General features: G+C 41.0%; 1 long non-coding RNA gene across 3 annotated transcripts in view; it reads left to right on the top strand.

Annotated features, from left to right (window-relative positions):
- LOC141575088 (uncharacterized) overlaps positions 1-17,940 on the top strand; it is a 66,219-nt gene that overhangs the window by 12,411 nt on the left and 35,868 nt on the right. For 2 of the 3 annotated variants that reach the window (XR_012502406.1, XR_012502404.1), the window contains exons 3-4: positions 16,464-16,649; positions 17,397-17,604. This is a non-coding gene — a long non-coding RNA (uncharacterized LOC141575088). Of the gene's footprint in view, positions 1-13,853; positions 13,978-16,463; positions 16,650-17,396; positions 17,605-17,940 lie in introns of all 3 variants that reach the window. The other variant, XR_012502405.1, reaches the window with a different exon arrangement.

The raw sequence follows: 17,940 nt of genomic DNA, 5'->3' as shown, positions 1-17,940 counted from the left end.
ACCGCAGTGCTTTTCGCCCCACAGTTGTTAGGTTTTCTCCATTCTCGATGACGTGGTTGCAAATCACGTACAGGTGCAAAACCAGACTTAGCAGCTTCTGAAGGGAAACTCTCCAGTTCTCCCTTGATCGGCTTTCTTCCACGGGATGTAACTATGCTGCAGCGTAGGCCTGAGTTTTACTTATGGAGTGAGGGTTTAATATCCAAAGTTAGCATAAAATGATCAGATGAAGAAAATCGACTTTGACAATTTATTTTTGGGTTTCATTAGACAAGATATACTATCAATTAATGACCCATATAGCAAATGAAATTGACTACAGAACATTGCATTTCTTACTTTCTATTTAGAGTTCTCTTACAGTATAAGGTTGCCTGCTTTGGAACATCATCTCCACCACCACGGCACCTATCAGTGTGTTGGTGTGATTGCATTTACGCAGTGAATGTAATCTGGTCTTCCTCAGCCCCAAACACTCCAGTGAAGAATCACGGGCTGTAGCCATCTCTTGGTCACGCAAATACTTCTAAAATTATATGATGCCAGAAAAGAAGGAAGAGAGAGAGAGAGATTGCCTTTATCAAAGTTCCTTTCAATTCTAACTGCAAACTGTTGTTGAGCAGCTCTGTTTTCCTTTGGATATGAATATATACATTTCTTTGCATGTAATCTTGGTTTTGGACTAGAACACCAAGTTCTTGCTGTCCACAAGCCACAAAAACAGTAGCCAAATTGCACACGTGTGAAATTGTTTATACTTTTTCCTGAGAAAGTATCCTTGAATTTGGGACTTGGGCTGTGATTTTTGCTTTTTGCTTCCCCCACCCCTCTTGTAATCTCTCACTCCTTCCCACGTGGCCCCCAAGAGTTCGTGGTCTCAAAGGAGCGGGCAAACACCCAGTTGGTCACCATGTACTGCTGCTATAGATGAAGCCCAACCAAGACCTAAAGGACATTATCAGAGAGGACTTCCTGGAAGAAATGGACTCTACATTCATTTGTGAGGACAAAGTGTCAGCCAGGAGAAGTAGTCAAGAATGTGGCTCAGGTGGCAGGTGCAGCCCGGGCAGATGCCTGGAGGCTTTTGGCGTGGGGAAACGGGGAGAGTGCCCTGTGTGGTCCAGGGTGGAAGGTGCCCCTGCTGGTGAGGACACTGGAGAGAGTCCGGGATGGAGGGCTTTGGAAGAGCTTGGGTTTTACTAGAACTGACACAGTAGTCAGTGAAGGGTGTCATCAGAAAGTGACCCTCAGGAAAGGTAATTCTGGTTTTTCTTCTGATATTCTACAGACACAAGGGTCGGGAAGGGTGAGAGTAGGTATGTCTGTCCCTTTGAGACCCACCCCGTCATTCATTTATTCATAACACGTGCACTTCTGTGTGTCTAGGGGAGAGAGGGTGGAGCCACATTAGTAAGCAAAATGTATTTGCTTCTTGTGAGCTTAGCATTGTCAGAAGTTGACTTAGCCTAGAATGTTCTAGGAATAGAGGAACAAATTGTGGTAGTTGGAAGGAGGGAAGGCTTCCTTGGGAAACAGTCAAAATGAGCCTGGAGACAAGTGGGAAGTAGGAGCAAGTCAGGGGGCCCCTGAGGTCACTGGGGACCTGTGTACTGAGGTGAGGCTGGGCAAGCAGTGTCTGGGGTGGGGCTAGAATTCCACCAGGGAGCCTCTGAAGGGTTTGAAGTGGGGGTGATGTAATCAAATTTGTGATTTGGGAAGACTGCTGTGGCTCTGTGTGTGTGTGTGTGTGTGTAGCAGGGAAGAGGGGAAGGGTGCCACCAACAGGGGGGGTCATTAGAAGAACATTCACAGGCTGGGAGAGAGGCGTCGGGACTGCTTGGGGACGGCAGGGGCAGTGTGGATGCCGGATTTCCTTATGGGGAGGGCTTGTTAGCAGGGCGACCCTAGAGGCGACTTTTGGCTGGAAGAAAACAGATGGAGGCTGCCAGGTGGACTTTCGTCTTCTCTCCTTCCCTGCCTTGTGTGATGATCTTAGCTCAGCCAGCTTTTGGAAAAGAAGAGCTAAGTTCCAGGGTAGCCCAGGACTTTGTTGAGCTCGTTCGAGTGAGATCTGATAGGATTTAGGTTTGTGTTCTGATCTGCATGTTCACTTAGCTAGAAACGTCCCGTCATTTCGATTTCTATAGGGGTTTTTATTCTTGATAAAGATTGCTTTCTTGGTGAGAGGAAATTTAATACAGCTGTTGGCTTTCTAAAAAAAAATCATATCTTTTAAGAACTTTAATATTCAAAACAATAGGAATATATTAAAATTTTAAAGTAAGTCTTTGGTGCAGTTTCTTTGTTTTCTGAGCTAGTGTGGAGTTAGAGCCTTTGCATTACTTAAGAGCACATACTTGTCAGTATTTAAAGAGCTGTTATTGAGCGCCCCAGGCCCCACCTCTCAAAACATCATTAAAGTTTGCTCTGAAATAGTGAGGCCATAAAGGTCTTATTTGCAGAAACCAAACAGTTGGTTTATAATATGCAGCATAGCTCCCTTTATAAAATAATAATAGGTTCAAAATTAAGAAAGTGGAGGATAATTGATTTTTTTAAAGCTGAAACATAAACTTTCTTGTGCTAATGTTGCAACTGGAAATTTTGAAAAGAAAAATCCTACTGTAATATCATCTACGTGGAATACATATATGACTTTCACTTTTGAAAAGTAACTGCGCGGTGGTTTTTGAAGTCAGGAGAATTCCAGCTCAGATACTGGCAGTGATGGTTGCTGGTTTTTAATGGAAGGGCCTAAATTTGCCTTCTTAGCATTTTTTTTTTTTTTTTGGAGTGAAAAGTTTGAGTAGTGCTTTGCCAGCATGATTTTGGGTCAATTTGAGGGCAGATGTCGTGTACCAGCAATGAGATATTTCCATGCATTTTATTTTCCGGACATCACCAGGGCACATGTGGGGTTTGTGCCTGCAGGCTGGAATGCTGCTGGACTCCCTGATCCATCACCGTTATGTCCTGGAGCTGCTCCGGACAGTGAATGATTTTCTGTGGCTTCTAGGTAATGTGGTCTGAGGCAGATGATCAGATGTGCAGTTAAAGTACTATTACTTGAAATAAGAGTAACCTAGAAACATGGCTCTAACAATACAGGGTGAGGGAGAATTGGCTGAGCTGCTTGCAGTGGGGAGTCTTCTCAGGTGACTCCCTCACCGTGATTCTTGCCAGTATCCGCCCCAGCCCTGCACGGTAGTCCTGCCGAAGCAAGCATGTTCTTTGCTCAGAAACGCACTGAATTTCCTTGTGCCTCTGTTTGTTGGCTTGTTTTATGAAAGCACGTCTTGCCCTTTGCTTAAATGCCATCCATGGTAGTCACTTCTTACACTCATTCTACTGGACTTCGTCCATAAATAGCTGCTGAATGGAAGAACAGAATGTAGTATCTCCATGTAGTGGAACATTATTCACATGTAAGAGTGAATAAAAAAGAAAAAACAAATAAAGAGGAAAATGAAAAAGGCCACCTGTTCTGGGAACTCCTCCCTGACTGTTCAACCCGCACTTTTCCCTTTGAAACCCAATCACTTATGCTCCACCGTACTCTTTTTGATAGTACTTACTACCTTCTAATAAACTTTAACGTTTTCAAAAAAAAAAAAAAGAGAGAGAGAGAGAGATGCTGATACCACTTCAAAATGGACAAGCCTTGAAAACAGCATTTTAAGTGAAAGGAAGCAGACACAAACGGCCACATATTGTTGATTTCAGTGATCTGAAATGCCCAGAAAAGGCACATGCAGAGGCAGAGAGCAGGTGATGGTTGAAAGGGGCTGGGTGGAGGGGGATTAGGGAGTGACTGTTAGTGACAGGAGGTTTCTTCTGGGGTGATGAAGTGTTCAGGAAATAGATGGTGGTGAGGGCTGCACAACTGTGAGTGTGCAGAAGACTGCTGAGCTCTGTCTCTGGGAGTGCCTGTTGTTGGGGCGGCTTTATTTTGTTCTCATCGTGCAATGAGAAGACTCATCTGCTGCTGTCGCCGTTCTACTCCCGTGAGTGGTGAGGGTCAGAGACTTTGTAGAGTCATGTTTCTTTTTTTTTTGCCCCTTGCTGAGTGTAGGCAAAAAAGGTTTAAGCCTGAGAAAGTGCTCCATCTGCAGAAATGTCTTTTAGTTTTGCATGGTGTAAAAATCTTGAGAGCTTTTTAATCGTTGAGGACAGCCTGTGGGGGGAAACAGCCCGTGAATCCTGGGTGAGTCCCGGAAGAGCTGCGCGTCCCTCCCTGACACGGGTGGGGATTTCACCCCCGTTCAGGCAGTGAAGGGTCCAGACCCGAGAGCGGAGTTGACAGTCGTGAATATTTACATGAATCCGCTGCTTCATCTTGGATATTAATTTCAAGCTGAGTCAGTATGTGGCGGCAGCCTCATCCTACATCAGGAATTTATAGTATCTGCTCTTTGAGGTGAAGACCTGACAGACTTGACTATTTAACAGTCTCCCTTGAATTGATATCTCAGATTACTTTGTCAAAAGGAAAACAGCAGAAATACAGACGTCCTTTAATGCCAATGTGACCTGGAAAGGGTTTAGTCTCTGTGCCTCAGTGGCCTTATCTGCGGGTGGGGATGATGATAACAGTGCTTCCCTCAGAGGGGCTGGTGAGGGGAGAGTTAGAAGCACACATGGAGGACTTACACGAGATGCTCATGAATGACCGAATTTAGTGCTCTCAGCCTGGTCAGGCCTCAGGAGCAGAGATGTCAGAACAGAGCAGTCCTAGCGGGAGCTCGATCCGTGTTGGCAGGTGTTACGATCAGTATCACCTCTGTGGGTTATCAGGTAGTTTTAAGACTTGGTAATATGAATTCATGAATAATGTTAGAAGACTAGACATCTCAGATCCTGTTTACATAGTTCTCAAGATTTCCTCTGAGAAATGGATGTTTTCTCCCCATCTTAAATCTGAGATGAGTCTCTAAAAAATTCTGTATTCCTCCATCTTTTTGCTTTAATTCTCCATTTCTTAAAAAAGAAAGTTTTTAAATGGAGTTTATGGGGACTGAACTGAGGGCCTCATGCATGCTAAGCACATACTCTCCCAAATGAGGTATAATCTCCCAAATGATTTTTTTTTAATTTACTTTCTTAGTATTCAGAAGTTAGAGGCCTCTAATTCTTTTTCTGGAGACTTGTCCATGAACCTGTAAATCTATAATTAATGGACAAAACTTGGTTTATTAAAAACATCAATAGAACTTTCTGCAATCCATCCAAAAGGAAATGCTGATTGAATTAAAATGTTTCTCCTTTAAGGTGATTTCTCCTTTTTGGTCTAGCTTAATTTATTAACAGCCATCCTCATCATCATAATGACCAAACTCGCTCTGAGTGGACACCTACCTAACACTAAAATGCTTTCCTCATGTTTTACTTCATAGCAGGTGTTTGAGGGTAGGTATCAGTGTCTCCTTTTTTGCAGCTGAGGGATTGAGAGATGGAGCAGCTTGTCCTAAATCACACCCAGCTGGCGGTGGCTAGCTCGGTGCTGGAACCCAGGCTGCACAGGATGCATTCTTAATTGCTCCTCTAATCAGCCTCCCGTTGAGTGGTTACCCGAACTGCTGTGACTCCATAAATGGCCGATTTTTGTGATCTCAGCCTTATGAGGCCTTCAAAGGAGAGACACCAGTGAGAATGTGAGACAGAGTGTCATAAATTAAAATTGTACATTTTCACAAATGTTTAATTCTCAGGTAATTACTTAAAAAGTTAATTTTTTTAATTTAGTGGTCTGTTAGCACAAAAAACAAAACATTAAAAACAATTATAGTGCCAAAGAGAAGTGGGCTTTGAATGTCCAACCACTGTTAATGATGTTACTTGTTTTTCTCTAGTGGCCCTTATTGACAGAAATACTTACAAAGACTGAATTGGTTTTATGTAGTCTTAATATGGAAGAAAAGATTGTCAGTGAATATTATAAGTAAAATCTTTACTCTTTTCTTTCCTGATGGTGAATATGTAAGTTGTTTTCATGGCTTAAGTACATTTCCTTATTTGTGAAATTTGAGTAATAGCGTTTAACTTGTCTGACTGTGAGAGTTAGACGCCTTGTATACAAAGAACCCAAGAGGTGCTTAATAAAAATGTGCTGTCAGAATGACAGATATTTTAGAAGGATCAACTCTGAATACTAAAGAGTGTCGCTTATTTCTGATGCATATTCAATATTTATAATATTTATATATATGATATATTTGAATATGGTTTAAAGTAACAAGGATTCATTTTTTTTTTAGTGTAGTATGAAGTTTTAATGAAATCTGTATCATACTAGTGAGACAGGGACTAGTTAAATTGCCTTAATCAGACGACCTTGAATATTATTTACACAGAATATGTATTGTTACAACTCAGAATTCATGTTGCCGTATAACCATCCACACAGACATTTAAATTTGTGGGATTCTGACCAGATTCATTAAGTTTAGTAAAATCCACATTGATCATTTTCAGGGAATAAGCTTCTCTCTTTTGTGATTAAGCAAAATTTTGATTTGTTTTCCTGCACTCTTAACAGGTTTAAAATATCAAAACATTGATTTAACAAGTCACTTTTATAATAGAATAAAGCTCATGCTGTTTTATTATATAAATAAATGTTTTTGTATTTCATCAATCTTGTATGATATCCTGGCTCTTTGAGAATTATTTTGCAAGATACTTAGATAACCTACTGTTGGAAAAATACAAACGTGACTTTTATGAATATAGGCCTAGTACAGATCTGTTGGTTTATGCTACAGTGCAAGACATGAGGCCTGGGAGAGCTTTGCTGCCGATTGCAGGACAGAACCCATGTCTCAGTTTCCCCTCCTGTAAAATGAAGTGGCTGGACTGGATTCTTTCCTCTTCTAAGATGAGTTTCCATGAACCTATGTCTTTTGTTTATATTCAGGAGTATTAGCAATATCAGATTAAATACTGAATACCCTTCCCTTCCCCGAAGCAAAGTGCAGTATGTGCTACATAAGCTTTTAGTTATCTGATTCTCTTTTCTGATCCTACAGGCAATTTTTGTGTTGCATCTTTCCCGGCAACCTGGAAGGTCATTTTAGCCATAGGTGGCGCTGTTGCACCTTCTAACAGTCTTAATATTCCTTTTGCAAAAGAAGGCTTAACAAATGTTATTTTGTTTTGATTCCGTTGCTTAGTGCTTCAGAATAGCACAATGTCCATTATGTCTGTCTACCTGGAAAAATTATTCTGCTTATGTCTTAGACTTATTCTGTCATCTCGCTGTGAACATTTCAGACTTGCTGTGCAAACAATGGCAAAATCGGTCTTTTCTTCCAGTGTTAGCAACCAGTGAGCCGGAATTTTATAAAGCAGCTAAGAGCGGCCTCTGGAGCACCTTAAAGCTGAAAAGTGTACTGAGTTCCCTGAGTATTAACGCAGCAGCTGTGTATCATTTGTTGGGAGGTGATTTTGTACATATAAGAAGGGGTGTAGTTTTTTGTCTTGGGTTTGCGTGCACGTGCTGCCACTGAGCCACTTGAGCCTGAGTCAGTTTGCTCTGAGTTTTTCCCTCGTCTGTGAGATGGGGACGCTCGTATCTGCTTTGCAGAATTGTGAGAATTAGAAATTATGTAAAGTGTTTACCACAGTGGGTATGTCAAGAGGGCTCATAAACTTTAGCTGCTTTTTTGTGTGAAGCCATCATTTGAGAGTCTTTGGCAATTACTAAGAAACAGGAAAATAAGAAAAGCTGGTTTTATGCTGAGAGATATTTGAGGAGGTTCCTTAGTTCCTATACCCTTAATTAAGCATCAGCAGAGTCAGAACTGTTACACAGTCGCCCTGAACCAACGTTAAGCCACAGAATTCTTTGTTACTTCATATATTTTGGGGCTTAAAGGGATCCAATACTTATACACATGTTGTCTCCAGCAGCCAACTGAGAGATGACACATAAGAGTAGGCAGGCGATAAATGTCTTATTTGTTACTGATGAAGCCACGTTCTCCATGAACTTCAGGGCTGTGGGAAAATGCGTGTCATGATACTGTGTCCCAGAATTAGAGACTCACCCTGTCCCATGTAGCTCTGTGACACAGCGAACCTTCACTTGAGAGGACCTGCCCATTCATACACAAGGCTGTCCTGCCATGGAGCCGAGCATCCCAAGTGCTTCCCAATGGTGATCAACACTGGAGGGAAAGGAAGGGTTTCAAATGCCCTGCTTGTCTTCCCGGACTCACACCTCACTCTGTTAGTGTGACGAGGGCTATCTGTTGGCCAGGGGCCAGGGGTGTGAATGGAGAAGCACTCTCCATGGCCCAGAGGAGTGGTTAGGAGGCATTCCCTCCCTCGGTTTAAACAGGTGGTGGGATGGAAGAGAAGGGTCCTCCCCAAGAGTTTATAAAAGGAGAAATAAGGATTTTCTTTGGGACTTAGACTAGCCAGGAAACACATAAGATGATTAGAAGGGAGACTTGTAAATCACTTTGATATTAAGTTGACATTTGTTGAACACCCAAAATGTGCTACATTCTTTTCTGAGAGTTTTACAGAAATGAATCCTTCAATCTTCTCAACAAGCGAGTAAGGAAGGTTTGATTGTTATCCCAGTTTTACAGTGTGGAAATTGAGGCACACAGAGGGTAAGTTGGCCAAAATCACAGAAATAGTAAGTGGCAGAGCTGGTATTTAAACCCTGGCTTACTGGTTTGAGGCTCCCAGAGATGGGCTTTGGGTGTTTAGAGTTATCTGCATCCCTGAATCTTTGTACCTCTGTGCATATGTTAGCCCAGAAAGGACAGGGAAAGGAGAGTTACACAGATGCTCATAGTCATGTTTTGGCCACTGTCGAGAGTGCATCGTGATTGGCGTTATTTGTTTTCCAGGCAGTAGATCAGTTCTTATAACAGAAATTTAGTCCATTGAGTTAATCTAGAAACCCTTCCTGCTCTGTTTCTGTCCATGCTTGCCATGTGACTGCCTCCCCATGATTAGGCCATTGAGAAAATGTACTCATGGTTGAACTCTGATATTTCAGTCTGGTTCATAGTTTCACGTCTTCTGTTACATTAATAAGTTAAGTTTCTGGTTTTCTTTCATCAGTGTGTCATGAGTTTGGTTAATGTGAAACAAGCCCATGGGAGCCCAGGGGTGATGACGGTATAATTTCTGAGCACGTTGTGGCACTTCTACCCTTGCAGACCTGGCGGGAGTATGTCCGCCTTCCTCACTGATTTCCCCCAACAGCAGGGTCCTCTCCCACCCCCGCATGTGAGGCTGGGAGCTCTCTGAGTAGGCCAGTCAGAGGCCAAGTCCACCAATCAGAAAATGATGAAGTACCTGGAAGTGGTTTTAATAGAAGAAAAGGGTTTCCAGGTAGTCCAATGGGCTGTTCGAGTCCGTTTGGTGAAAAGCTGTCCAGTGTCTGTGGTTGAGGTGCTTCTTTGCTGTTGAAAAGCCTGGATTAGATGAAGGGATTTTAAAAAGCAGAAAGGAGTGATTTCAGGTGGTACGTCCACACCGGTGAGAAGTGATGGATGACCACCTGTGTGAGGCATAGACAGGGTCTTACAAACTTCTTAAAATAACTTTAAAAGCTCTTCCATATGAGTGCATTTCATATGGGGTCCAGTTCATCACTAGTCACCCTGAGAGGGCAAATAATTGATGATGGCAGAAAGAACACGGAGGCATCAAAAAGGTCTCAGTCATTTTCCCTTTTTAAAGGATGTGGCAAAGTGTAATATATTTGAGCTGGTTTTTCACTGAACAATTTTTAGTGTTTTCTGCGACTCCCCAATGCCCCAAGGTTCCATGCAGCTGGGTGTCCCCTCAGAGCAGGTCTGTCAGAGCTTGCCCTGGGTAGACGCGGTGTCACGGGGAGCAGGACGGTCAGGGTCCGCAGCTCCTCTGAGCTCCGTCTCCTCATCCGCAGTGCCGGGATTCTCATCCATGTCTACTTAGTAGTGTTGCTGAGAATCACACGTGATGGTTATCAGGTGTGATTTGTGATTGTCTCTGTGATTGGCATATAGTCAATATTTGAAAGAAACACTTTTTTTTTTTACTATAATTGTAGCACATAGATTGCAGTGCTTTTTAGTCTGCTTTTTTTTTATATAACTTTATTCTTATTTTTAAATATGCACTTATTTTTATTTATTTTTTTGGAGGTACTGGGGACTGAATCCAGGACATTGTTCATGCTAAGCAGGTGCTCTACAACTGAGTAATACACACCCTCCTTGTCTGCACTTGAAAATAAATATTTCAATACACAAAATAGCTCTTAAACACCATCATGGGACCTAGTCACTGTATAGAGAGTTGAACACGTATGCTTTTTCAATAAGAATAAATGTTGTTGAGACATACATTTCTGAATCTGTTAATGTGCTTAAAAACGATCATAGGTAGTGATAAACACGAATCTTTGATCCAGTACTTCTTAGGGTCTGTTTTGCCATCAAGTGAAATTACATTCTACAGAGAAAGCTAATTGGATCTCTTTGATATTTGAATGGTTTAGCAGATGATCAAGGCTTTCAAAAGCTGACAGATTTGTATTTTAAACTAACTACAAAGTTATCTTCTAGAAGTTGGAATTCCTAAACTTGTGAAGTGCCCAGTAATCCAGGGGGTATGTGTCTGTGTCTGTGTGAACGTTTGTGTGTGTGACTTCAGGAATCTAGAAATAAGTTTCATATGGACTTCTGATACCTTTCTCCTACAGTTCAAGGTATAGGCATATATTTACACAAATAAATTGATATTCTTTTGTCATTTGGCATATTGGTGGGAATAAGAGTTTCTCATACTTGTTTCAGAAGGGTTGGGGAGCATGAGCTCAGAAAACGGGAGGAGAAAGAGGCAGGGAGACACTTCACACTTTGTGCAGGATATGAGAAACAGTAGCTTTTTTTTCTCTTTTCTTCTAAAGCAAACTGGCACTGAATTGTAACCTACTATTACCCAGAATTGCTTTTCTGATCAGATACAAGTGCCTCAGATTTTTCAAGGCAACATGAATGATGAAATGTGTTTTAGCAGTTATCATTAAAAGTAGTTTTATTTTTCAAGTAGAAGGCTATAGCCTGTTCTTCCAGCGGTACATGAAGTCCTCATTGATCTATGTACATGATCTATGTGCTTAGTATCTTTGTTTTTTTTTTTTTTTTTTTAAGTGCTTGTTTCATTGTGGTGTGAATGAATGTTTAAAATTTCTGGATTTTGATCTTTAGAACATGCTGATTTGTCAGAGCTGTTAAAAACCTGATTGTTCTTTGGTCCTTGTTTGTTGGGGCACCCTATTGATTTCTGTTGTCTGTTAAAGCGGGAAATGCTTCCTCTAGCCTGCAGATCATTAAGTGAATGGTTTGCAGTGTGCCTTTAAAATTATTTGAATGCATTGAGCATGTTTGTCCAGTGAATTCTGAATTAACTCATTCTATTGACTTTGCTTTGGTTCTGTGGCTTTTGCTCCTCTCCACAAGAATTTGAATTCTCTGTTGCATTTTGTATACGTGTTCTTAACAGGGGAAGAAATTTTGCATTTTTTACAGAGGTGGCTTTTCCTATCCCCTCTGAATGCCTTCTATAATTGATACAATAGTAATCTGTTATTGCAGTGCATAATTCTTTCATAAACTATTTTTTGGCATAATCAGAAACAATGACAAAGTATAATAAAAAATATGAAAACCTTCCTTCCTTTGAAGAATAGAAATCAGGTGGTCAGGCTCACGCATGCTTTGTGCCTGACACACTTACTCTCATGTCATTGTGTATCATGATTCGGAGATGGAGTTGCTCCAGGTTTATAGATTTTTGTTTTAATATTTGTGTTGAATTCTTTCTCCAGGCTGATGTTTCCTGTTGCTTTTGTGGAGAGAGTAGAAGGGAAACAAATCCTTTGTTTTGTTTTCAGGAGGCCTGAGTTGATGAGAAAAGGGTTGAGGGTGGGCTGAGGAAAAGAGTGACACTCCCTCTCCTCCCGGCTGAAATTGATAAACAAAGAAATCAATTAAGTGTATCGGTATTTGACCAATAGAAGTTAGAGAGCCCAAAATGGCTAGATATGCCCAATGGAAATTACTGAATTCACCTGCAGAATTATGTGCTTTACCAACTAGAAGCAACTTAGAGCAATCAGAAAAATCAGTAATATAATGAGATATAAAAGGAATATTATATCTTTTATTTCTGAAACTTTTCTACGGTAAGTTGTGTAGAGCTAAAATTAAGTTTCAAGCACCAGGAGTTAAGAGTGTGGGTAGTTCTGTAGGATCGTTATTCACGGATGTGCCTAGACCCTGCTAGAGTGGCTGAAGATGGCAGGAAAAGACCCAGAGGCAGGATTTGTCATCCTAGGGTGTCCTCCATAATGGTTCCATGTGGGACCCCATGATTGGTTTAACAAATTGTAACACACTCCAGCCTCCTGTGAACTTTAAGAAGAAAAATATATGCTTAAAAACTGCTTTGCAAGCAAGTGCCTGTACATCCTCACTCCAGTCTCCTTGCCTTAAAAAGCAGAGACAATGCTTTGCTTGCATAGATGAGCTTTTAGATAGCACTCTGCTGGTTGCAAAGCATGGACCGAGGCCCTCAGCTATAAACGCTGAGCTTGTGTGCTGTTAGATAGTCTATGATCCACAGAACAAGGACCTGGCTGGTCTGGTGGTCTGCTTTGTAATTCACATGTCTAAAAATGTATCTTGCTCCCCTCACCCCATGACTTCCCTAAAGATACACTAATCCTTTGTACTCATTGTGTATTCTACAATCTCTGCTTCATACTGTCTTTCCCGAAGTTCCTATTACTATCACACAACTGTTAATGAATTTTTCCTTTGATTATACACAATAAATAAGGGTGCAATTGAGAGGCTCGTGGAGTTGGCTCCCTACTCCCTCTCGATTTATTGACTTTTTCCACAGAGACTTGAATAATCATTCCATGTCGGTAAAAATTCTGCCAGCCAACCCACAGTTCCAGGTGAGAAGGATGCAGGTTTATATCTCCTACCCGATGGAGAGAGAGGAGAGAATTGAGATATGCTCCCCCATTGTCCCTTCCTGTCCCACGGCCACTGCAGTTCACCTGCAGCCTTCTGGCCTCTGCTCAGAGGGCCTCTGTCCCAGGACTGACTGCAGCTTTTTCTTCCCTTGTCAACATTTCCTGTGCCTTTCAGAAGTTGGTCTCTTCTCTGCAATTCATCCCTGGTAGATGTGATGGTGGTCAGCGTGCTGGTGGGCAGTCCTTTGGGGACTCCCAGGAGACATGCTGATTCTCCTGAGTCTCTCAATCGGGGTTACAGAACAGTCGAGAACCGAAGGAAGCCCATTCACGTGAGGTCAACAGAGCATTTTATCACTTTCATTTTATTTTTAAATTTTCAGTGGAGAAATTATTTGTAGCAAACTGTTCCAGATATTCGGCCGCCTGCTTTCCTCACCACCATTTCCTTGTTGGCTCTGGTGCTTAAGAACCAGGTTTCTTCTCTGGTCATTTGTAGCAGCTGGGCTTGCCGAATCCTTGATCTGCATTTGAAGCAGAATGCTTCTTCCTGATGTGAAACAGATTTTCTTATTTCTGAATATTTCGTGTACACTCAGCAACTGTTTCAAGTGAAATGCTCTTGTCCAATTTCGGTTAACTCACATTTGCTTATCTCCTACTTTCATGCTGAGGGCAGTTTCTTCTTCCTCTAATAAAAGTTAGCAATTTGCATTTACTAGGGAAGGTACTGGCCCGAGGTGCTTTTTTTCTTACCAGTTTTAATACAATTCACCCATTTAAATATACAGTCGTTTTTACTCTATGTCCAGAATTGTGCATCCCATTTAATCTTAGAATATTTTCATTCCCCCAACAGGAAGCCCCGTATGCATAAGCAGTCATTCCCATCTTCCCCATCCTCCCCCAGCCCCAAGGAGCCACTCTTCTCTCTCTGTGGATTTGCCTGTGCTGGACATTTCATTTAAATCGAGTCACTTCATGTAAGTTTAACCGTCTATTGTGACTGACTTATTTCACACTGAGTAACGTTATAAAAGTTTGTCCACGTTGTGGCCTGGGTCAGTACTCTTTGCTTTGCTATTGCTGAATAATATTCCATTGTATGGCTGGGCCCCACTGTTTACCCATTCATCAGGTGATAGGCAATTGGGTTGTTTCTGCTTTTTGGCTGTGATGAGTAGTGTCGCCATGAATATTCCTGTAGGAGTTTTTATGTGGATATTTGTTTTCAGTTCTCTTACGTCTGTGCCCAGACAGCAGAGTTGCTGGGTCATTCAGAAACCAAATGTTCAACTCTCTGAGGACCTGCCAGGCTGTTTTCCAAAGTGGCCACGCTGTGTTACGTCCTCACCAGAAAGGGCTGTGCGCTCCGCTTCCTCTGTGTCATTATTAGTGCTTGTTACACTTTTTTTTATTATAAGCTATTGTTGTGAGTGTGAAGCGGTTTCTCCTAGTGATTTTGACTTGATTTCCCATACAGCTAAAGATATTGAACATCGTTTCTTTGTGCTTATTGGCCATTTGTATATTTTCCTTGAAAAATACCATTTCAGATCCTTTATTCACCTTTTAATTGAGTTGCCTTTTTATTGTTGAGTTGTAGGAGGTACTTTTTTTTTATAGATACAAATTCCTTATCAGATAAATGATTTGAAAAAAATTTCTCCTGTGTGTTGTTTTTTCACTTTCTGGATGGTGCCCTTTGAAGCAAAGTGTTAAATTTTGATGAACTCAAATTTATCTCTGTTTTCTTTGTTCCTTGTGCTTTTGGGGTATTATTTAAAATCTGAGGTATTTTATTTAAAATTTTATATATAAAATAACTTAATTCGTAGGACCGTTCTAGGAGATGGGTGCGGTTGTTGTCCCCAGTGTATGGATAGAAGACTGAGATGCAGAAAATTTCTCTGAAATATCAGTTTCACAGCTACCCAGTGCTGTGGGAGTTCAGGCACTCATGTTCGTCCCAAACATCTGTGATCCTCACCACTATGCTCCACTACTGCCTGGAATCGTTAATGAAAACGTCTTTCCTTTTTTGATTCCTTGTTAGTTTGTTTTCTCATTGGGGACCTCATCTCCTCATTTTCCTTTCGGATATCAGTGTAGATTTATTTTAGGTTTCATGTAGTCAGAAGTATTTCTATCAGTTAACTTCTTTATTACTCACTCTCCAGTGATGATTGTTGCTAGTTGACCTAATCAAGTCATGCTTAAGTCTTTCCTTCTCATGACACTAAAAACAGTCATGACTTACAGAATGCTAAAAGCAGAAAGTACTTGATTGATTTTATTTTGCTACCCAATCAAACCAATCAAATAAAAACCCACTGTTGACACAGATTATAAGCCCTCCAGGATAGGGTCACTGTCTTCCTTGTGTTTCATTTATTTGGTCACAGTGTCTGGATAGTGCCTTGCTGTTCAGCAGTTTTGTTAGGAAACGGTGCTTGTGAATCATTGTAAGGACAGAATTTTGACAACAGACTGTGTTGTTCATTTCACAAGGGAAAAGATAATATAGAAATACTGCTCAGATCTATTTTAAAATTAAGCTTGGAATTTTGAGAACAATTCAAGAAACCATACAAAGATTTTTCACTAATTTTAGAACTATCTTAAACACATTATGGTTGCATAGCAGAGTAACTTATCAAGTAGATTTGACAAGAGGAGTGTATTATTGATTTTTTGTTTTAGTTGAAATATTCTATCTGGGATAAAGTAATCAGTGCCTATAAATGAACAAATATGTTTGTATTTCTATGCAACATGGGAGCAGACTTCATATGTTTCTATATAATATATATGACTGTGTGTTTTAATCTGTCTGTCAGTGTTTTTATAGTTTTTCAGCAATGTTGTAACATTAGAATTCTAAGAAATTCACTCCCGATACTACTGCAGTTTGTACTGTGTATCCTGTCTTATGTATGGGATTCCACTGTCCCCTAAGTGAGGAATTTCCTCTCCTATTGAGTTAGAAGCAGATTTAAAGGAACTGTGATTTCTAGGCGTTTGCTCTCCATGTGTTTGCACTTGGGTGTCAATCACAATTTTCCCTTTCTTGAGTTTTCATTGTTCAATTAGAATTTTTGAAAATAACTATTAATATGTTTCACTAGGCTCCCTAGTAACTTGATGTTTTTGTGCTTTTCAGTTTTCAAATTATGAAAATTGTAAATGCACACTTGTTTTTAAGTAGTCCTTTTTCACTAGATATTTGTTTACCTCTTTATAGTTAAAATAATTTTTTTTCCCAATGAATGAATCACTGTGCATGTTTTACAAGATACCTTTCTTTTTATTTTTCTTATTCTAACAGGTATATTCATTGTAGAGAATTTTGAAAATAAGGATAAACCCAGTAATAACTTAAAAATGGCCTCTAATCTCACCTGGAGATACAGTTGTAAGGTTTGAAATTGAGAATTACAAGTCCTCTCATTTTTTTCTTTTTTTCAAGTACGTTTTGGTTACTGAGTCCCTCGAATTCCCATATGAATAGTAGCAGCAGCTAGTCAGTTACTGCAGAGGAGCCCGCTGGGATTGTGATCGAGACCACGTTGAGTATACAGATCGCTCTGGGGAGCACTGCCATCCCAAGAGCGCTGTCATCTGATCCAGGAATGTGCGTGGTGTGTCTGTCCAGGTATTTAGGTCTTCTTTAATTTTTTTCAACAATGCATAGAGTTTACATAGTATTATTTTACCTTATTTTTTTGCCTTTATACTGAGTACAATTGTGCAAGGTACCAGGATCAGAATTGTATTATAGCCCCGCCACTTGCTGCCACCATGGACGCTGCACTCTTGCTTTGCCCTGTGTAAAATCTTGCACAAAATAGGACCTAAGTAACTCTCTCTTGAATGAATGATTATATGATAGCTGGATGATGCTGGAGAGTCCTTGTGATGATGTCTTTTTCCCACACTTTCCCCTCTTCTTAACTATGCCTTTTCTCTTCCTTTCCTCCAGCCTGGGTTTCAGCCTGCCTGTGGCATTGATTTTCCCTGAGTGTGGACTCTTCCTTTAACTAGTTCACGATAATGTTTCATGCGGGCTATGAAAACTTGCTAGATGTCAAGAAATAGCAAATTCACTGCATGCTAGTATTTTTAGTCTGTGGTATTATATTATCCATTGAAATTAAATCAGGCTGACACCCTGAGCTCTTTTCTCCTTCCTACGGGTGATACTTCTCTGGTTGCTGTCTGTGCCCTTCCCCCAGACATGGTTTTTGAGTTGAGTAAGTCACCATCAGTGGAGCTCTCTCTTTAAAGATGAAGAGAACATTTGCTCCTTCTCCCTGGTTGGGGACTGGAAGAGATGAGGTAACAGATAAAGAATGGAGCCCCATCTCATTCTGACCCCCGCTCTTTCCGTTCCTTTCTCCAGGGGAAAAGAGTACAATTCAAAAATATAAAGATTGTGAGCTAATGAGATAGACAAGACAACCGAACATTTGTTAAATATCCTTTCATGCCGGAAACAAATGTATTATACACACAAAAAGCACACAAATCACGGTAGTACTGCGGTTACAAACGTGGGTCTGAGTTCGAGTCCTGCCCTGGAGTGACCAGTCCTGTGAGATGGAGAACTGGTAGGTCGGCTTAGCCTCTCCCGGACTTGTTTTCTGTCCTGCAGAGATGGGGCTCGCTAGGCGTCCCTCTCCCGTAGAGGTGCTGTGGGGTGTAAATGGCGCGCGTGGGCAGCCCGAGCACAGCTGCTCATTCCTCGTAAGGGCAGGATAGCATCGCTTTTGCGATGACAGCTTTATGACCGTCCCGTGTAGACTCTTAGTGCTCCGAAGGGATGCCTTGTGGTTTGGAGATGGGATTCTCACTTCTGTAAATACCCAAGGATTGTGTTATTGGGCCGTGCTGATTTGAATCTATTCTTTAGAAAGTACATATTGTAGATATATTTTTCAAGCATG

Source organism: Camelus bactrianus, chromosome 26 (assembly GCF_048773025.1).
Source record: "Camelus bactrianus isolate YW-2024 breed Bactrian camel chromosome 26, ASM4877302v1, whole genome shotgun sequence".
NCBI classification, from domain to species: domain Eukaryota; kingdom Metazoa; phylum Chordata; class Mammalia; order Artiodactyla; family Camelidae; genus Camelus; species Camelus bactrianus.
The sequence above is the reverse complement of the archived record's forward strand: the minus strand, read 5'-3'. Positions and strand labels throughout refer to the sequence as shown.